Source organism: Erinaceus europaeus, chromosome 9 (assembly GCF_950295315.1).
Source record: "Erinaceus europaeus chromosome 9, mEriEur2.1, whole genome shotgun sequence".
Lineage (NCBI taxonomy): Eukaryota > Metazoa > Chordata > Mammalia > Eulipotyphla > Erinaceidae > Erinaceus > Erinaceus europaeus.
Genome location: NC_080170.1, coordinates 34,237,993 through 34,255,158, shown reverse-complemented (window position 1 = coordinate 34,255,158; position 17,166 = coordinate 34,237,993). Strand labels below are relative to the sequence as shown.

At 43.0% G+C, this 17,166-nt stretch overlaps 1 pseudogene; it reads right to left on the bottom strand.

The window, feature by feature from the left end:
- Window positions 1-4,150: 4,150 nt before the first annotated feature.
- On the bottom strand, window positions 4,151-14,647 carry LOC103111761 (small ribosomal subunit protein eS26-like; annotated as a pseudogene).
- Between the last annotated feature and the right edge of the window lie 2,519 nt (window positions 14,648-17,166).

Genomic DNA, 17,166 nt, shown 5'->3' with positions numbered 1-17,166 from the left:
GGATAGATTGACCTGCCAATGCCCATGTCTAATGGAGAAGCAATTACAGAAGCCAGACCTTCCACCTTCTGCACCCCATAATGATCCTGGGTCCATACTCCCAGAGGGATCAAAAATAAGGAAACTTTGGGCACTAGCGCAGCAGGTTAAGTGCCAGTGGCACAAAGTGCAAGGACCGGTGTAAGGATCCTGGTTCAAGCCCCCAGCTCCTCACCAGCAAGGGAGTCGCTTCATAGGTGGTGAAGCACGTCTTTCTCTCCCCCTCTGTCTTCCCCTCCTCTCTCCATTTCTCTCTGTCCTATCCAACAACAATGATATCAATAACAACAACAATAATAACTACAACAATAAAACAACAAGGTCAACAAAAGGGAATAAATAAATAAATAAAAAGGAAACTTCCGATGGTGAGGATGGGATATGCAACTCTGGTGGTGGGAATTATACCCCTCTGTCCTACAATCTTGTCAATCATTATTAAATTAATAATAATAATAAAGGAGGGGCTGTAAAAGATTTGGATTGGAAATAAATAAAAAGGCTGAAATGTGATCCATTCAGTTTTGTAAAATTATTAAAGACATCAACAACAAATGTTATTCTTCTTGTACATTTTGGCTAAAGGTAACTTAAAATTTTCTTTCTGACATATGAAGATGGAAGAAATTTCACAATTTGGGAGTTGGGCGGTAACACAGCCGGTTAAGCGCAGGTGGCACAAAGTGCAAGGCCAGGCATAAGGATCCCAGTTCCAGCCCCCAGCTCCCCACCTGCAGGGGAGTCACTTCACAAGCGGTGAAGCAGGTCTGCAGGTATCCATCTTTATCTCTCCCTCTCTGTCTTCCCCTCCTCTCTCCATTTCACTCTGTCCTATCCAACAATGACAGCAACAATAATAACTACAACAATAAAACTGTTGTGCCCAGAAGTTCAAGTCCCGATCTCACGCAAAGAAGACCAGAATCACATGCAATAGCAAGAGCCTTTATTATCAAGCTTAAGCTTGGGCCGCCGATACCCTTCCAAGCAAAGGGAGAGTCTGCGACCCTGATCACTTCTCATCCCACCTTTTTATAGTTATCACAGGACGAGCACAGGTGGAAATATTCACATGAAACAAGGAACAATTGGCCTTGAGCCAACAGCTGCTCTCAATATTTGGGCTCTCCCTCCAACCCCACAAAAACAAGGGCAACAAAAGGGAATAAATAAATAAATATTAAAAATAAAAGAAATTTCACAATTTAGCTTGAGCTGAACAGTGTTCCTTCCAAATAGGAGTCCAGTTGCTGTGGTTTCCGGTCTACCAGGTGCACACTGCATGCTGAAGGGCTCCTTTAGTTCAAATTAGTGAGGTCCTCCTGAAAATACTACCAGCCAGCCTCCACCACCCTTACTTAAGCAATGTTCTTGTAGAAACCAGACGGCAATTTCTGCAAATGAAACTGCTTCAGTGGCAGAGAGTAGTTGAATTTTATAAATCCCCTTTGCTCCTTTCTTCATTCTCTGCCCATTTTTCCATTAATCCTCCCTGTGTAGATCTAGTTAAGTGTGTGAAGTACCCTTCATGGAATGGGTGGTGCTAATGAAAAGCCCAAATCTGGGTCTCTTAAGAGTTCACCTTTTGTTTGCAGAGCCTGGGAAGCTCCCCTGGTCTCTGCCACATGAAAGTTTTACAGCAACTGCAACATTTCAAGAGAACACATATCAGGGTGGGATGAAAGTTGGAGCTGTCTTCCCAGCAGACAGCTCCCTCCTAGAAGGCTGGATTTATTGGATCTCTCCCTTTTCCTCCAACATTTGAATTTCCAGATGCTTGTTATTAGTTCAGTTTTTAAAGCCAAGAAATGCAACCAAATTGTGAGGAAACACTGCAAACTTGGGCTCCTGGGCCCCCAGAACAGATGCTAAGTTCTTTCAGCTTGTGTTATCTTGTGTTTCCCCAGTGCAGAGCCACTATTGCTGATAGTGCTTCTGTGGTCAAATGAAATATCTTCCAGCTGATTTCTGTTTAGTTATTTGCAAACTAGAAACACTGCATTCTAAAAGCAGTCACCAGATGGATCATATGCTTGCACAGCTTTTAGCTGAATGTCCTGCTAGAACCATAAGTTGCTATTAATGTTTGTGCACTGGTGTGTGGGTGCCGGGATAGCCTGAGGGTACTTCTTCCCGAGCTAGTGCTCTCTGGCTTGGAGAGAACTCAACTGGAGCCGATCTAGGCTGCTGCGTGGGAGAGGGATCAGGAACTCGTGCCGCACTAACTTCCGCAGGAGATACACTCTGGAACTCTCGGAGCCGGAAAGCAATTTCCAGGTGTCTTTAATCAGAAGAGCAGCTGTTTTTATACTCTCCAAGTAGGGCGGAAACAGGATGTGATATAGAGAGGGTGGAGAGAAAAGTGACTGGTGAAAATCAGAGTGTGACAAGGAGGGGGCGGAACAGGCGAGAATCCTATCACTGAACCACCAATGCCCTGGAGTGCTTTATGTAAAAGTGATTTATGTAAATAGACCAAAGCTTTGGATCAGTAAATCCCTATATAGGCATATGGTTAAGCAGAAGCCAGGGGGAGGTGGCATACTACCCAACATGTGGGTGTATGTGTATTTGAGAAAGAGTGGGAGGGGAGGAGAGAAAAAGAGAGAGAGTTCAGAATTAATTTAAAACTCAAGCAATTCCGAAGGGTTGTTTGTTTGTAGAAAGTTTTTGAGAGGGCTAAGAAGCAGGTCTGCAGATGGTTATCTTTCTTTCTTCTTCTTTTAAAAAATTTTTAAAAATATTTACTTACTTTCCCTTTTGTTGCCCTCATTTTATTGTTGTAGTTATTACTGTTGTTCTTGATGTCATCGTTGTTGGATAGGACAGAGAGAAATGGAGAGAGGAGGGGAAGACAGAGACGGGGAGAGAAAGATAGACACCTGCAGTCCTGCTTCACCGCTTGTGAAGCGACTCCCCTGTAGGTGGGGAGCTGGGGGCTCGAACCGGGATTCCTACACCAGTCCTTGCGCTTTGCGCCACATGCACTTAACACGCTGCACCACTGCCCAACTCCCGATGGTTATCTTTCTATCTCTATCTTTCCCTCCCCTCAATTTCTCTCTGTCCTATCAAGTATAATAGAAAAGAATGAAAAGAAAAGGGAAAAAAAGGAAAGAAAAGAAAAGAGAAAAGAATGGCTGCTTGGAGTGGTGGATTCCTAGTGGCAGCACCTAGTCCCAGTGATAACCCTACTGGGGGAAAACGATTCCCAGGCAGCAAGTATTTTGATAGAGAGAAATCTAGAGGAAAGGGAAAAGACAGAGAGACATCTGCAGCACTGCTTAACTGCTTGTGATGCTTCCCTCTTGCATGTGGAGACCTAGGGCTTGAACCTGGGTCCTTGTGCACTGTCACATAGGTGCTCAACCAGGTGCATCATTGTCCAGTCCCAGTATATACATTGCTTAAGTCAAAGATTGTCTTTTTTTTTTAAGTGTAATTTCCACTTTATTTTTTCTCAAGACTGCTTTTCTTCAGCTAACAACTCTTAATTTTTTAAAATTTTATTTATTTATTTTCCTTTTTGTTGCCCTTGTTGTCTTTTTTAAATTGTTGTTGTAGTTATTATTGTTGTTGTTATTGATGTGGTTGTTATTGGATAGGACAGAGAGAAATGGAGAGAGGAGGGGAAGACAGAGGGGGGAGAGAAAGATAGACACCTGCAGACCTGCTTCACCGCCTGTGAAGCGACTCGCCTGCAGGTGGGGAGCCGGGGGCTGGAACCCGGATCCTTACATCGGTCCTTGCGCTTTGCGCCAACTGTGCTTAACCCACTGCGCTACCGCCTGACTCCACAACTCTTAATTTTTAAAAAATATTTATTTACTTTTTGTTGCCCTTGTTATTTTCATTATTGTAGTTACTATTGTTGTTGCCATTGATGTTGTTGCTGTTGAGCAGATCAGAGAGAAATGGAGAGAGGAGGGGAAGACAGAGAGGGGGAGAGAAAGACAGACACCTGCAGACCTGCTTCACCGCCTGTGAATCGACTCACCTACAGGTGGGGAGCCGGGGGCTAGAACCAGGATCTTCACACCGGTCTCTGCACTTTGCACCTCGTGCGCTTAACCTGCTGTGCTACCACCGCTCAACTCCCAGGTAACAACTCTTACATAGGCTTTGGTGGAGGTTGTGAAGCAGCACCTGCAGGTCTAAATCATAGTGGGGGTGAGCGGTCCTTCCTGGCTTCATGAGAGTGACTACTGACCACCTTGCTGTGAATGGTGCAACTTACCCAGTAATGTAATTTCACATACAGTTTGGGAAGCACATAAGCATCAAAGACACTTACTTCAGAGCTATCCCCGACAGGGGTGGCTTCTACTATATTTTGAATGACAAACTTCTGAATGGCCTTGTCCTTGGGCTTGCATTGGGTGCAGATAGTGCAGCGAATAGGCTGCACGTGGCCCTGGCCCTTCTTGGAATGCCTACTGTTCCTTCTTTTTCTTGGTCATCTTGGAAGTAAGAACCCAAGAAAACCAAAGACTGTCTTTCAGCCCCAGAATCATTGGTAAAGAGCCTGTGGAAACACAAGCTCTTTAGATTTCTTCTCAGAGGCAAACTTGAGAAGGTGATTTTACATATAGTTGTCTTGTCTTCCTAATAAGAATCCCAGTTGCCAAGTACTAAGTTAGACTTTGAACTATCTCTAAACTCCTCCGAGGTAGTCACAGAAGGGATTCTGAGTTGAGGCACTATCACTGGATGGGGCCATTAAGGATTGTCGTATGCTTTACATTGGTTTGTTCTAGCCCTCCCCCGCCAAGAGAATTGGATCAGTCCTGTTAATTTCGCGGGCCTGCTTGGCCCCGCCCCAAGGAACCCCGAGAGAGGGTTCCTGAGTCCGAGAGTTCCTGAGTTCCGGAGTTAGAGTTTCAGAATTACAGAGTAAGAGAGAGTTCCACAGTGGAAGAGTTTCAGAGGGTTCCCCAGTACGAGAGTTCCAGAGTGCCAGAGTTGGAGAGTTCCTGAGTTCAAGAGTAAGAGAGAGTGTTTGTGCCGCCGCAAAGAGACAGCAGAGTTCTGTTTGGTGATTAGTTTGTCTTAGTTTATGAATCGTTGTTCCTGAATAAAGAAATACAGCTTCCCTGCCCAGCCGTTGTCTCCGCGTCTCTGTTACCCGCCGTGAAGCTAGCCCGGCCGGCAAGAGCCTCCGAAATTTTAGCAACAAAGGATGGTACCAAGGGAACTCCATGGAGTATTGCTGCAATGTCTCTCCTCTCCCAGTAATGACAACAACAATAATAGATGAGGAGATTCCATAATGGATCTATGAAAAGACTTTCATGCCTGAGGTACCAAAGGCCCCAGGTTCAATCCCCAGCACCACCATAAGCCAGAGCTGAGCAGTGCTCTTAAATAATAAATAATAATATTAATAGTAAATTGATTGGGCCAGGGAGTCCTCTTGGCTATACTATGCTTGCCTAATACCCTGAGTTCACTTCCAGGTCACACAATAAAAAGTAATTTTTGATCTCACCAATGTATCTTAGAAGCCCACCTCCTCAGAGCCCTACACTACTAGGGAAAAATAGAAACAGGCTGGGGATATGGATCGGACCTGTCAATACCAATGTCCAGTAGAGAAGCAATTATAGAAGCCAGACTTCCCACCTTCTGCACCCCATAAAAGATCTCTGGTTCATACTTCCAGAAGGATAAAGAATAGGAAAGCTAGGAGTTGGGTGGTAGCACAGTGGGTTAAGTGCATGTGGTGTGAAGCTCAAGGACAGGCCTAAGGATCCCGATTCGAGCCCCCCTGCTTCCCACCTGCAGGGGAGTTGCTTCACAAGCAGTGAAGCAGGTCTGCAGGTATCTATCTTTCTGTCTTCCTCTCTGTCTTCCCCTCCTCTCTCCATTTCTCTCTGTCCTATCCAACAACGATGACAACAATAATAACTACAACAATAAAACAACAAGGGCAACAAAAGGGAATACATAAATATTTAAAAAACCTTTTAAAAAAAGAACAGGAAAGCTTCTAATGGAGGGGAAAGGATATGGAACTCTGATGGTGGTAATTGTATGGAACTGTACCCCTCTTATCCCACAATCTTGTCAATCATTATTAAATCACTAATAAAAAACCTAATTTTTGTTTATTGATGGAAATTGTCTCAAGTGATGAACAGTATAAGAAAGTCATCAGAGACTTCTCCAGAGGGCCTTTAACTAGGAAGGTGATCCCAACCCTGGTCCAATGCTGTTTTCTTCTTCTTAGGGAAGACTAAAGAGAAGGTTGTGGATACGGCTTGTGTTCAAAGTTGGAATGTTCCAGCTGACTGCTATTGACTTAGCGTGGCTTTGCAGGCGGCCTTAAGGATCAGCTGCGTGTGGGCTTGACTGCACCTCACACAGTTATGGGGTGATGGAGATGGGAGGCAGGAGGTTTGGAAACAGAGTGATTCCAGACATCCCTATGTCCGGGGTACTGATGGAGCACTTAAGGGCATTAGGAGTTGGGAGCTCCCAATCAACCCTTTCCTTTAGAGAAGCCATTCATGACATCATCAATAGCCCACTTGACTCTAGAGTACAGAACTTGCTCTGCTCAGTGTTCTGATTGTGCCTCTAGTCTGATGCTCCCCATGAGATAAGGTCTGGGTGGACTACAGGAGATGGGCATAACTTGCTTGACCAGTCTGCTCCTTGCACAGAATTGCCCAGAACACATGGAACCCAGATATAGCTCAGTTGCAGTTTCTCTTCTCACATCCTTGTACACCCAAAACAATTTTTGAGGGATACATAAACTTAAGACCCTTTTCCTGAATACTTTTTCCCCTCATTGATACACTCTGGGGTTGGCGGTGGAGGATTCAAAGCTTCTCATGGCTTTATTTTATCTATCTATCTATCTATCTATCTATCTATCTATCTATCTATCTATCATCTATCTATCTATTTTTTACCCCCAAGGTTATAACTGGGGCTTGGTGCTGGCACTATGAATACACTGCTCTGTCTTTTTAAAAAAAATTATTGGATAGGACAGAGAAATTGAGAGGGGGGAGGGTGATAGGGAGAGAGTAAGATAGACATCTGCAGATCTGCTTCATTGCTTGTGAAGCATCCCCCTGTAAGTGGGAAACTGGGGGGCTTGAACACTTCCCATGGCTTTGTTCACAACCCACACCCTTGGCATTGGGACACCAGCACTTAACTTACTCTTTTTATCTATTTGATTTGAGATTAAAGTGAGAAGATGCATATGGAAGTGATTGTAAAGTCTGTTAGAAATGGAAGACCAGAAAGCAGCAGAAAGGGTTTTAAAGGATCACTATAAGGTCAGAATTAATCCATTATTCTCTTAAGAGGAGATAACCTATTCCTTTTAAAATCTGGATGGGCAAAAGACCAACCAGAGTGTACTTAGCATAGTTCTAAAAAAGTTAGGTTTCTGTTTCTTGCTGTAGCATGACTGAAAGCTCCAAAGAAGTAAGGTATTGAAAGAAGCTTCTTAAGGGGGTGTGGGTGCAAGATGGTTGATCCACAGTGGATTTATAGAAAAGAGGCCAGTTCTGAATGGGACATTTCTGGAATCAAGAGCAAGATTTTTAAGTATAAATCTCAACATTCATGAGTCTGATAGAGTCCTGGTGGGATAGGTGCTTTTTTGAGAAATGTTAGAAGGTAAAAGAACAGCACAGTTGCCTGGGAGGTGGCACAATGGATAAAGCACTGGACTCTCAAGAAGTATATGGTCCTGAGTTCAGTCCCTGGCATCACATGTACTAGAGTGATACTGTGGTTTTCCACCCCTCTTCTCTGTCATTAATAAATAATTAATAAAGAGAAAGAGGGGGGCTGGATGGCAGTGCAGCGGGTTAATCTGCACATGGCGCAAAGCACAAGGACCAGAGTACGGATCTCGGTTCGAGCCCCCAGCTCTGTCTTCTTCACAGATAGTGAAGCAAGTCTGCAGGTGTCTTTTTCTCCCCCTCTATCTTCTCCTCTTCTCTCCATTTCTCTCTGTCCTGTCCAGCAACAACAATAATGGCAACATGAAAACCATTTGCATAACCGTTATGCTATCTCCCCAGCTTGAGGAAAACATTTTGATATCCCGAATATTGATAACATTTTGTTAGCTATTTATCAGACTGAGAAAACATGACCTTGAACCAAATACATTTATTAACTTTAAAAGAATTTCATCTTAACAGCCTGATAAATTATTTTCCTCAGATCTCAAAGTGCTTTTGATCCATCCAGAAGAAGACTATGACAATTAAGCCACAGTAATGGGATCCTACTTCACACTTTACAGTGAAAAACCATGTACTGATAACAGCACTTGTTAAATTGTACAAAACAAGTAAGACACAGACAGTATTAAGTAGCTCACTCAAAAAAAAAAGTAGCTCATTCAAAATGTACAAACGGGGGTCAGGCAGTAGCGCAGTGGGTTAGGCACACGTGGTGCAAAGCACAAGAACCTGCGTAAGGACCCGGGTTGGAACCCCCAGCTCCCTACCTGCAGGGGAGTCGCTTCACAGGACATGAAGAGGTATCTCTCTTTCTCTCTTTCTCTCCCCCTCTCTGTCTTCCCCTCCTCTCTCCATTTTTCTCTATCCTATCCAACAACGAACGACATCAACAACAACAATAATAACCACAACAAGGCTACAACAAGGGCAACAAAAGGGGAAAAAATAAAAGGCCTCCAAGAGCAGTGGATTCATGGTGCAGGCACTGAGCCTTAGCAATAACCCTGGAGGCAAAAAAAATGTACAAACAACATTCTCAATGTATCTCTGGTTAGTTTTTAATGTGCATGCATGTGTGAGACTCTACAAGTTCACCTAAGATTTTTGTCAGGTTGATTTGAACCATCCTCTGTCCCAGAAAGCCAGATCCCACTTTCCGGTGCAACATCGCCACCCAGTGTTCACAGCTGTCAGCAGTGACCTCCAAATGGATAGAAAAACTTGGAGGTGGGGTGTTGTGGTTTTGTAAGAAGAGGAAATGGTGGAAACTCTTTGTTTAATGTTCCTTTATTGAACCCAGTGACCTGTATGAATGGTTTCTTAGAATAAAGGATCAAGAAACCCTAGACACTTCCCATGGAGGTGGGGCCTTTCATTGTGTGTCTGTAGCTGCATCCTGTTTCATCCTCATTACAAGCTAGGCTTTGTCTTTGTTCTTTCTTTGTTGATTTAAATATGAATAAATTAAAGTGTTGAACAGTTAAGTAACTTGCATAAGGTTCAGACTTGGGAGAGACTGGCTTCCTAGTCTTGGAGACGGAGCCTCCTACTTTGACACTGCTATTGTAAAAATCTGGATATTGAGTGCCCAGCTGAGAGCATACACTACCATGTGCAAGGACTCAGGTTCAAGCACAGGCTCCCTGCAGGGGGAGAAGGGATGCTTCACAAGTGGTAAAGCAGGGTTGCAGGTATCTCTCTCTCTCTCCCCTCCTCCTCCTTTTTTCTGTCCTATCAAATAAAATAGAAAAAAGAAAAGAAAAAGAAGGGGAAAAAAAGAAAGAAGAGAAAAGAAAAGAAAAAAAAAGAAGAGAGAAAAGGAAAGGAAAGGAAAGGGAAGGAAAGGAAAGGGAAGGATGTGGTGTGGATTTGTAGTGCTGACAAGGAGCCCCATCGACAACCCTGGTAGCAAAAACAAACAAACGCAACCAGTGGGTGTTTCTGGCTCTGACTTTTGGTGGCATCATGGATTGAACCTATGACTTCTCCCATGCATGTCTAGTCTTTTCATTCAGTTAGACAGAGACAGAGAGAGGGAGAGATACTATAACACAAGACCTTCCTCCAGTGAAAGCATCTTTCGTGTGATGGTGGGTCTCAAATTCAGACCAGGTGTCACAAGGTAAGGCCTTACCTGATGAACTCACTCTCTGTCCCCTGAAATAGATATTTTCAAAATAATACATTTACCATTTGGTAACTAAAAAAAAAAAAAAATTTTTTTTTTTTTCTGTAAGTCTTCCACCATTAGGGTCAGATCTTGAGGTATTTTGTGCTAATGAAATTTGTGTGGCTCAGAAGGTGGAGCCTGTATAAATAAAGCACAGGGAGTTTGATCCTTGGAATCACATACGCCATAGTGATATTCTATATCTCTCTCAGAAATGTAGAGAGAGAGAGAGAGAGAGAGAGAAATTAAGCAAGTTAAAAAATAGTATTTGTGACCCAGAGCACTGTGACACAGTGCCTACAAGTGCTGGACATAGGTCCTGAGTCTAAACCTTGTCATTACATGTACCAGTGGCATTCTGATTCTCTTTCTCTCCTATCTCTATTTCATAAATAAAAATAAATAGGACGGTAGTGCAACAGGTTAAGTGCACATGGCACGAAGTGCAAGCGCATATGGCATGAAGCATAAGCGCACATGGTATGAAGCGCAAGGACCACTGTAAGGATTCTGGTTCGAGTCTCCGGCTCCCCACCTGCAGGGGGTTCTCTTCACAAGCGGTGAAGCAGGTCTGCAGGTGTCTATATTTCTCTCCCCCCTCTGTCTTCCCCTCCTCTCTCCCTTCCTCTCTGTCCTATCCAACAATGACGACAATAATAACTACAACAACAATAAAAAAAGAAGGGCAACAAAAGGGGAAAAAAAGCAAATTTAAAAAGTTTGGGGGTTCGGGCGGTAGTGCAGCAGGTTAAGTGCACGTGGCGCAAAGCACAAGGCAAGGACCGTCATTAAATATCCCGGTTCTAGCCCCGACTCCCCACATGCAGGGAAGATGCTTCACAGGTGGTGAAGCAGGTCTGCAGGTGTCTATCTTTCTCTCCCCCTCTCTGTCTTCCCCTCCTCTCTCCATTTTCCTCTGTCCTATCCAACAACAATGACATCAACAACAACAAGTAATAACTACAACAACAAAACAACGAGGGCAACAAAAGGGAAAATATATAATAATAAATAAATAAATAAAATAAAATAATTGTATCAAGTGGGGGTAGATAGCATAATGGTTATGCCAATAGACTCTCATTGAGGCTCCAAAGTCTCAGGTTCAATCCCTCACACTATCATGAACAAGAGCTGAGCAGTGCTCTGGTAGAAAAAAAAACAAATGATATCAGTATGTAGAAAGGAAGATATTAGAGTTGGTAGAAAGAAATCTGTGACACCAGGAGAGTTGCTTCCAGAAAGAAAGTTGAGTAGATAGTCCTTCTGGTGCCAGAGGAGCAAGGCTGATAAGAAAGAGCAGACTTGGGGACTGACATGGTAACTTTCTTCCTGCTTAGGGGTGAATTTTAAAGTGAGGCAGGGTCAGAAATAGGCAGGTAAGGTATATTTTCAGGTGACAGTTGAAGCCAGATTTTCTTTTTTTCTTTAATTTCAAATTTTACTAAAGTAGATGTTTATTCTTTGTAAAAAATATTTTATTTATTTTATTTTTGATAGATGCAGAGAGAGAGAGAGACACACAGAGTGAAATACCAGAGCACTGCTCAGCTCTGGCTTATGGTGGTGCGGGGAACTGAATCTGGGACTTTGGAGCCTTAGGCATGAGAATCTGTTTGCATAACCATTATGCTATCCCCCCGCAGGTGTTTATTATTTGGAAGACTATGATTCCTTTTTTTTTTAAATAAAAATATATTTATTAATGATTGAAAAGGAGAAAAGAGAGAACAGGGATGGGGCAGGGCAGGTTGTGGCAAACCTGGGTGAACGCACATGTTACAAAGCTCAAGGACCTAGGTTCGAGCCCCTGGTCCCCACCTGCAGGCTGAAAACTTTGCAAGTGGTGAGTCAGGGCTGCAGGTGTCTCTCTGTCTCTCTCCCTCTTTATCACCTCCTTCCCTCTCAATTCCTGACTGTTGCTATCCAACAAATAAAAGTAATAAAAATAATAATAATAAAAAAGAAAGAACCAGAGAGCATCACTCTTAAAGGAAATATTCTGAGACCTGACCCCTACCCTCAGGGAAAGAACTTATCTCACTGAAACAGACTGAAGAGGATGGGCTGGGAACTAGCAGACCCCTCAGACATACAGGAAAAACTTAATTTAGTTTTGCCTGCACTAGACACATCTGACTGTATATATCCCTGAATAGATCATAAATCCTATGGAGACCACCAACCCTTCCCATGCCAGAAAATAGTCCTGAATCAAGACCCTATATAAGGCCCATTAGCCTGTTCCAGGACGGGTTCCTAAAGTTCCCCTCGCCCCCGCCCGCCCCCCCCCCCCCCGCCACTGTAGCTGGGTTTCTCAAGCTCCCTCTGCCCCACTGCATTAAAACTTTCCTTTACACCCCTAACTCTACTTGTCTCATTTGTGTCTCATCTTTTATTTATTTATTTTTTTTTATCTTTTACCAGAGCACTGCTCAGCTCTGGTTTACGCTGGTGTGTGGATTGAACCTGGGACCTTGGAACCTCAGAATCATTTTGCATAACCATTATCCTATCTATCCTCACCCCTCTGTCTTATCTAACGACCCTGACATATGCAATATCAGGGATGAATGTAGGGACCTCATGCTTCTAGGTCTAGTCCTCTAGCCACGGCTCTGCTTCCCTGGCCACTGGAAGTTGTGATCATGAGAATTTCTTAGTTCTTTAGTGTTTAACATCCTTACACTTTTTGTTAAAGCAGCAATACCCAATGATTAGGAGGGGGCTGCACCACTAAGGATATAAAGACTATGTGTTTTAGTCTTTATATACAGAGTCACTGCAAAGCCAGTCACTTGATTGGGAGTTAAGGGGCTAGCCTGGCAGGAAATTGCTTCCCAGAAAACAGATGCAGCAGAAGAGGTATAAGTAAGTGACTTTTCTGAAAGAGGCTGTTTAGAATGTGCTGTGCCTGCAGGGTCTGAATGTTTCTCTGCTGAGAAACATTCAGGTCTGAATGGAAGGGTTTTTTTTTTTTTTTGGTTACTTACGACACACTGGAGGCTCTGTAGTAACTGTTCTGTTAAAACAGCACAAACCTGCTTCTTAGTAACTTTGGGCCTCTCAGTAATATTCCTCACCTTAGAGTGAGTGAGACAAATGGAAACTAATCGATTATTCATATTTGGTTCTTTCTCATGATAAAAATATAGGCAAACCATACTGTCATTATATTGCCTGATTAAATACAGAAGTAGGGAGGCGGGCGGTGGCTCAGTGGTTAAGCGCACGTGGCACAAAGCACAAGGACGGGCGGAAGGATCCCAGCTTGAGCCTCCAGTTCCCCACCTACAGGGGAGTTGCTTCACAAGCGATGAAGCAGGTCTGCAGGTGTCTATCTTTCTCTCCCCCTCTCTGTTTTCCCTTCCTCTCTCCATTCCTCTCTGTCCTATCCAACAGCAAATGACATCAACAACAACAATAATAACCACAACAAGGTTACAACCACAAGGACAACAAAAGGGGGAAATAAATAAATATAAAAAAATAAAAAATAAATAAATACAGAAGTAACTTTTACCAGCTGGAGACGTACATTAGCAAACAACATATATGCACAAAGTGAAAATAGTTTGCACACATATAACTAGGATCTGTGTTCATTTTTTTCTTTCTTTTTTCTGTTCTTCTCCTCATCCCTCCTCTTGCTCTTCCTCCTCCCTTTCCTCCTCCCCCCCCTCTCCCTCCTTCTCCTCCTCCTTCCTTCTTTCTGTTGCTAGGGCTTCACCACTCCAAGACAACTTTTTCAGAGACAGAGGGAAACAGAGAAAGAGACCATAGCACTGAAACTTCCTCCAATGTGGTGGGGTCCTTCCTGGGCTTGTACTGGGTTGTACTTACGGTAAAGCAGGAACACTATCTAGGTGAGCTATTGTTGGCTCTCATTTCATGACTATTTAAAAGGACATGGAAAAATAGGAAAACAAAAGTTAATTGACTACTTACTGTACACCCATTTTTGGATTGGTCACTTGGGTTTTCTATTAAAAAATGCATCATAGGGCCAAGTGATGGTGCATCTGGTTGAATGCACACATTATAATGCACAAGGACCTGGGTTCAAGCCCCCAGTCCTCACCTGCAGGGGGAAAGCTTTGCAGTGATGAAGCAGTACTGCAGGTGTCTGTCTCTCTTCCTCTCTCTCTCTCCACCTTCTCTCTCATTTTTTGACTGTCTCTGTCCAATAAATATATTTAAAAAATATATCATGACTTTTTGGCAACCCAATATGTTTAACTATATGGTACAATTTTTGACCTTTTGTTTTTATTTACATTTAATTTTTTAAAAAAAAAATTAAAAAAGGATAGAGGGTAGTGTACCCATTCTTTTGATACAATGAAGGACTGGAAAGGAGAGGACACAGAGAAATGTGAAAACTTAGTAATGTCTGGCAGCCTGTCATTCTTGAATCTCCTATGATCCTGCAATGCTGGAACATTCTGGATGCACTAAGAAATGTTCACCTGCCAATGGATATGAACTCTAGATGTTTCCTAGAAACCACATAACAGCCTTTAACCCTTCTTTTAACCATGTCCCATCACTGTTTCCATCACACTTAGGGGTGCAGGTGTTTTCCTTGGCTTTCAGGCACATACAAGTCTGGGCAGAAGGTGTTATTATCTGTGGAGAATATCTGACTACAACAACAGCAGTTCACAGGCTCATACCTTGGAGTCTGGGAGCAAACAGCCCCAATCACATGCACCGTCATTCACTTAGAGGGGGGTGTTCTTGAAGTCAGAGTCCTGCAGTAATGATAATTAGGTTCAGAGTATTGAAGGAAAATCTTTTCTTGCCTTGAAAGCTTTTTTTCTGCTGCTTTCTCTGACAGCATGGAATGAAACCATCAGTGAGCTCAAGTCTGAACAGCTTGCCCCCAAACTAGAACTTGCCGACTTGTTAGGGGCATAGACTCTACATACCCCTGTTGGCACTGAAAGGTTGGCAGTGCAGAGGTGGACAGTGCTGGCAATATGCTTGTGGTCTAGGACATTCCCCAAGACTTGCTCCATGTCCTTTCTCTCTGCAACTAGTGCCTGAGAGAAAACCTGGGTGTTGGGTATTGGCATCTGCCTTCAGCCCTCTCCAGCCATGTGAATGCATCTTCCCTCCTCCCCACCCCCCATTTTTTACAAGAACACTGCTCAGTTCTGGTTTATGATGATGTGGGCATTGAACCTGGGACTTTGGAACCTCAGGCATGATAGCCTATTTGCATAACCATTATGCTATCTATCCTTACCCTGAATGCATGTTTCTCATGTGTCTACTGACCAAAGAGAACCAGCCCTGGAAGATGCTATGAAGGCAAGAGGATGGCTTGAGACTCCATCCAGTGCACCCACTCTGCTTAAGAGCATTGACACTGGCTTTTTTTTTTTTTTTTTTTTGGTTTGTTTTTGTTCTTTTTTTTCTCTGCTTCATCTCTGATGAATTCTACTACATTTGGTTGATGTTACTATTATAGTCCTGGTAAAATATGTGACATATTGGAAATTACAGAAATGTTAGACACCAGATATTCCATCAGCACTGAATTTAGTCCCTGACCTAGATAACTCACATATGAATCAATTTAAAAATGGAAGTTTGTTATTATTAATGTAACATACAAATAATCAATTGTAAGGATTTTCTGTAGTCCCTAGCACAACTTTTACTTGTAGGATTGAGACAAATCAGTTTTTAAAAAATTCTATTAGTGGTGGTCTGGGAGGTGGCACAGTGGATAAAGCATTGGATTCTCAACCATGACATTCTGAGTTCAATCCCTGGCAGCACATGCACCAGAGTGATGGCTGGTTCTTTCTCTCCTCCTATCTTTCTCATGAATAAATAAATAAATAAATAAATAAATTCTAAAAAAATTCTGTTAGTGACAGTGATATGATTCTGCACCATTCCCACCACCAGAGTTCTGTCTGTGTCCCTATTCCCTCCACTGGAAACTTCAGTTCTCCCAGGGTTACAGATGTAGGTTAACTATTATTTCTGTAAAACACACATACACCAACTTAAAAAAAAATCTTTTTATTATATTTTTATTTTTCCCTTTTGTTGCCCTTGTTTTTATTGTTGTTATTGATGTCATTGTTGGATAGGACAGAGAGAAATGGAGAGAGGAGGGGAAGACAGAGAGGGGGAGAGAAAGATAGACACCTGCAGACTTGCTTCACTGCTTGTGAAGTGACTTCCCTGCAGGTGGAGATCCAGGGGCTCAAACCAGGATCCCTTGCGCTGGTCCTTGTGCTTTGTGCCACATGAGCTTAACCGTAGCGCTACCGCTCGACTCCTCCAACTTTTTTTGTTGTTGTTGTTGTAGTAGTTATTATTGTTGTTGCTACTGATGTCATCGTTGTTGCATAGGACAGAGAGAAATGGAGAGAGGAGAGGTAGACAGAGAAGGGGAGAGAAAGATAGACACCTGCAGACCTGCTTCACTACTTGAGAAGTGATTCCCCTGCAGGTGGGGATCCGGGGACTTGAACTGGGATCCTTGAGCCTGTCGTTGCACTTCTGTGCCATGTGCACTTAACCAACTGTGCTACCGCCCAACTCCCACACACCAACTTTTTTCTATGGTCCTGCTTTCTTTTCTTTTTTTAAAATTTAATTTATTTATAAAATAAAAATATCAACAAGGCCATAGGATAAGAGGCGTATAATTCCAAACAATTTCCACTACCTCCCTTGAAAGCTTTCCTATTCTTTATCCCTCTGGGAGCATGGACCCAATCACTATGGGGTGCAGAAGGTGGAAGGTCTGGCTTTTGTAAATGTTTCTCCATTGTACATGGGCATTGGCAGGTCGATCCATACTCCCGTCCTGTCTCTCTCTTTCCCTAGTGCGGCAGGGATCTGGAAAGGTGAGGTTCCAAGACACATTGGTGAGGTTGTCTGCCCAGGGAAGTCGGGTTGGTGTAATGATAACATCTGCTCTAAAAACATTAAGATAAAACAGCAGAACAAATTGTTAAATAATAAGGAACCTAAATGCAAGAATATAGCAGATGAGATTTGGGATCTGCATTTTGGAAAAAGCTAGTAGGTATATTTTAGGTATATTCTTTTTTAAAAAAATTATTTATTCCCTTTTGTTGCCCTTGTTGTTTTATTGTTGTAGTTGTTATTGATGTCGTCGTTGTTGGATAGGACAGAGAGAAATAGAGAAAGGAGGGGAAAACAGAGAGGGGGAGAGAAAGATAGAGACCTGCAGACCTACTTCACCAC